The sequence below is a fragment of the Nanorana parkeri genome, unplaced genomic scaffold (genome assembly GCF_000935625.1).
Source record: "Nanorana parkeri isolate BGI_ZX_2015 unplaced genomic scaffold, ASM93562v1 scaffold26, whole genome shotgun sequence".
NCBI lineage: Eukaryota > Metazoa > Chordata > Amphibia > Anura > Dicroglossidae > Nanorana > Nanorana parkeri.
In genome coordinates this window covers 658,215-663,358 of record NW_017306294.1, presented here as the reverse complement: position 1 = coordinate 663,358, position 5,144 = coordinate 658,215, and positions in this window count along the sequence as shown.

The following is a 5,144-nucleotide window of genomic DNA, read 5'->3' as shown; positions in this document are numbered from 1 at the left end:
TCCAAGCTCACTCCTGTGATGGACTACAATCTCATGCTTAGTTAGTTCATCTGTATTGAGATTGTAGTCCATCACAGGAGTGAGCTTGGAGCGGTGACTACTTTACAACACACACACAGGGACCATGGGGAACAAAAGTAGTCATCCTCCAGAAGGAAGGACAGTGTCAGCACCAATTCAGAGATCTACAGCCGAGTGATACACAAATAAGATACATTTTTGTTAATAGTTAAAAGGTACTTGAATGCATTCTTAAGATTAAACTTCTGAGTTTAGTGTCACTTTAATAATACAATTAACGTCACTGCTCATTTCTCCTATTCAACAAACAGCCAAAAGCCTGTACTGGGAACCCCTACAACATGAAGTGAGATAGCGATAGCATAGGGTTTACCGTACCCTGAACATGTTGGTAAAACAAAATAACTTTATATATAAATTGGATTTTTCATATAGACATCCACAATATTCATAAAAAGATGCAAGCGTCTGGACAATCCTAAACAAAGCGAAATACATGATTGTATACATTGGCAAAGATTGTATGTACCCCTATCACACTTCTAGCATAGTGCAGAATACAGTAGAGGTTGTTTCTTTCCATCCCCGTACATACAAATATTATTTCCATAAGTCAGGATCTATCCACACACAGATGCAGAATAATCACCACATAAGAGCACATTGCTCACTGTTTTTGAAAGTATTTCATCATGTACACATACAGCTATATATTTATATTACATTGATCATCCCTCAGGAGTGAAGGCATTCAATGCTTCTAAAAGCTGCCATGCAGGCTGAGCTGTTCTGGTCCTGGAGGTACTTTGATGCACATACAGTATAGTAATATCCACAAGTATCCGAGTGTTGAGTTGCAGCAGTATGATACTCCCACTCAGAATCTATCCACGCATGAATGTAGATTGATCATAATAAGCAAACCCAACATAAGAGCACATTGCTCAGTGTCTAAGGCCCCGGTCCATTTTTTTTGCGCGCTAAAACGCATGCAAATCAAAATCCTATGCATTCATATAGGGGGCCGTTCACACAAACGTACTGAATCGTGCCTAACAATACACCCGTTGTCGAAAATAGTTCATGAGCTTCTTTTGTGGCGCTTATTAGCTCGTTTTGCTCTATAGCACTTTTTTAGCGCGTTCTGCATGCGAGACTGCTTTTTATTGGACAACTGAAAAGGAGCCGAAAAGGTGCCCATACACCTTGCGATTATCGTACGATAATCGCAGGAAATCCCACGATCGGACGATAAATCTCCAGGTGTATGGAAGGCTTGTGACCGTTTCTACTGTACGGTCGCAGGTCTTTTGTTTAACGAGCATGTTTGAAAACCCGCCCAGAATCGTACGATAATCGCCAGGTGTATGGAAGGCGTGCGACCGTTTCTATTGTACGGTCGCACGTCTTTTGTCTAACGAGCATGTTTGAAAACCCGCCGAGAATCGTATGATTGTCGACAGGTTAGTGGCGTGCTGGTAAGACAAATGCCGGACGGGCCGGTGTGCGCTTGCGCACTCTGCCCGTTCAGCATTGCAGTTACCGGAAGCCCGTCCCTCAGCAGGGCGGGCTTTCGATGATCGCAAGTACGATCTGCCTGTCCAAGATGGGCAGATCCTACGAGCTTTTAATTAGCTTACAACCATCGCAAGACAAAAGTCTTGCGATGGTTGTAAGGTGTATGGGCACCTTTACATATGAACAGAAAACACCTGTAAAACATGTTACAAAAAAAACCACACAAAGAAAAGTGCTAAAACGCTATCAGCCTGGGGCCTTCGAGCAGCGTTTCTCCACCTTTTTTCAGTCACAGCACCCTTTAAAAGTATTCCTGATGAACCAGTTGAAAATCGCTCAGTTGGTGGCCCTGTCTGCCAGCTATCGCCCGACATCCTTAAACTGAAATATCAAAAGACCGGGGAGGAAAGTTGTCGGCCAAACAGTGCCAGCATACAATCAGATGCAGACACTGTTCAAATGTTGCGACAGCCAGCAGGGCCTATTGTTAAAATACACGAGACGCCACAGGAGAGTCCTCCATCCATTGAGTTTAGTGTGGACAGAGAAATATGTTGTTTGTTTATGAGCCTCAACAGACGGCTTTTCCTGCTCTACTCAGTAGACTCACAAATAGTGATGGGCTCGGGCGTGTTCGCAACTCCACGTGCCGAGCCCACCAGGAAGCTGACAGCGCCAATCACAGGTACTGAGACATTATGCCGCAGCGGCAGAGATCGGGAAATGTCTCAGTGCCTGTGATTGGCCCTGTCAGCTTCCTGGCGGGCTCGGCACGTGGAGCTGCGAACACGCCCGAGCCCATCACTACTCACAGATATCACCAGGCAGAATCTAGCTCTATCTTGGGCCTTGTGCACACGGGAAGTAGGGTGGAAGAGGAGGGGGGTCTGTAACCAGGCGGTTGAGCTACAGTTTGACCTATTCCCACAACCCGGTCGCCTTCCGCAATGTCAGCACTGCAGCCAAACAGCCTAAATTGCCATGGCCAAAATGTTTTGTGGCACAGCAAAAATATACAGCATGTCATGTTTGGCAGGCAGTGCCACTTGCTAAATTGCAATGAATGGGACTGCATTGCAACCATGTGGTTACACAGTATTATATGAAATAAAAAAAGATAAAAGTTAACTGCACTCAGGAGGCAGCAGCATCACCTCCTGAACATCGAATAGCCGTATATTGCTTTTTAGAGGAAGGTGGAGGCTGCCGCTTGTGTGAAATTATCCTTAAAGTGCATGTTAATGCAAAAAAAATTATATATATATATATTTCCCAGCAACACAATGCTGCTGCCTTGACTTGCACGGCAACCAATCAGCTTCTCTCTTTCGTTTTCAAATCTTAACTGAACAAACTTAAGTTAGAAGCTGATTGGTTGCTGTGCACAGCTGCGCCAAATTTTCTCTGCTACAGTTTTAATAAATTCCCCGCTATGTATGGAAGGGCTCATTGGAGATATAGTTCTGGGGAAGGGGTACAAACAGGTCCCAGCAGCTTCCCCTGGTAATGTAATGTCAGGTTGTAATAAAAGCAGTTTCTCACTTCAGGAATAAAGGCAAAAGAAAAAATAATGCTGGTACATGCTCAAGTGGGGGAAAAAAAAGAGTAATACCTGGACAATAACCCATGCAATGCCTTAACCGGGTTATCTTTAACCTTTTTAGCAGTTCATGGTTTTACAAATGATGATTTATGCTGAGCGTGCTATAAAAAGGCACCAACATTTTTATAACGTGTACTATACAGTATACTGTATGTGTTTGCCATCGGTGCATCATAACTTTTCTGTTTTGTTTTGCAGGATGTGAGATAATGGTAATATAAAACCTTGTTCAGCGTGTCTTCAGTGTGCTCAGCATGGTAATACATACAATATAGTGACTTGTGTTATTATTTCTTACTGACAGTTAAACCTGAAACAAGGAAAAAGGAAGGAAAAGATTACCCATGGAAATCACATATCTGCTCATAGACGGAGAGATAAAACTGGCCATACAGCTATAGATTATCTGCAGATTTTCTATGGTCAGATGGAAAAAGTGCAACAGATTCCTCATCTACGCTAAACTGTGTGGATGGAGGAATCTCCCACTGGGCCAAGCTTCAGGATCTTGCTAGTCGGCCCCTCTGGCTGTCAAAATACCTGAACAATGCCTGCATCCAATCAGATTGTTCAGGTATTTTGAGAGCCAGGGGGGCCGAATAGCAAGATACTGAAGCTTGGCCCAGTGGGAGATTCCTCCATCCACAAAGTTTAGCGTAGATGGAGGAATCTGTTGCACTTTTTCTATCTGACCACAGAAAATCTGCAGATAATTGTAAGGTGTATGGCCAGTTTACTACCTAGTAATTAGATAATAGGGCAATCTCCCTTTACTTGATATGACATAAACTATGCAGTACATGTGAAGTAATAAGGAATCACATTTTCTATCATCTCTAGCAGCAAAGAACTTCAGGCTTTATTTCTTTCTAGTATTTGTAGAGCACCAACATATAACATAGCACTTTAGAATGTATATAAAGCCATTCACTTTAGTCTCTGTTACCCAGTGAAGCTCACCATCAGATGTGAATTCCAATCCTCCATATCTCTGGCTGACCCTTGAAACAATTAAAGTGGGATTGGGGTTCATTTACTAAACAATAGAGGCTGTTCATTTAGGAAAGAGTATGTTCACGCTGCAAAGACACTGACTCTGTATTCAGCTTATAATAACAGTAAATGACATGAACCTGTGTCCATGTCCTAACCATGTGCGAGGAGTTTAAATAAAACAGGATTTTGCTAGCCTGGCATATGATTGGTTGATTGGATTTCACACAGGTTCATTTTATTTAGTAAGCCCAGGGGACAATTATTTTAGTAAATCAACCCCATTGCCACTAACAGTAAGAACTCAATCAATCACTACAACAGTGACTCATAATCAGCATACTGTTACATGTACCGGTTTATTCAGTAAGGGCTCATTTATACCAGTCAGGTCAGTTATATAAATCCTATATAGGCGCTATATAAATCCTGTATAATAATAATTAAACACACCCCAGTGTGTTTAATTATTATTATGTGTTATTATTATTATACAGGATTTATATAGTGCCAACAGTTTGCGCAGCGCTTTACAATATAAGGAAGACATTACAATACAATTCAAGACAAGATGGTAAGGAGGGCCCTGCCCCTGAGGGCTTACAATCTATAAGGGAGGGGCAAGTGATACATGAGGAGGTAGCTGTGTGGGGATGAGTTGTTTGAGAACATGATGGTTCAGTGGTTAGGTTGAGGTGGGATAGGCTTCCCTGAAGAGATGAGTCTGAAGGTGCCCATACACCTTACAACCCTAAGCTAAGCTAATTAAAAGCTCGTACGATATGCCCATCTTGGACAGGCAGATCGTACTTGCGATCATCGAAAGCCTTGCGATGGCTGCAATGAGGGGCGGGTTTCCGATGACTGCAAACGGGCAGTGTGCGCGTGCGAACAAGCAGGCCACTCACTCGCCGAGAATCGTATGATTCCCGGCGGATTTTCCAGCCTGCTTGTTCGACGGAAGACGTGCGACCGTACAGTAGAAACGGTCGCACGCCTTCCATACACT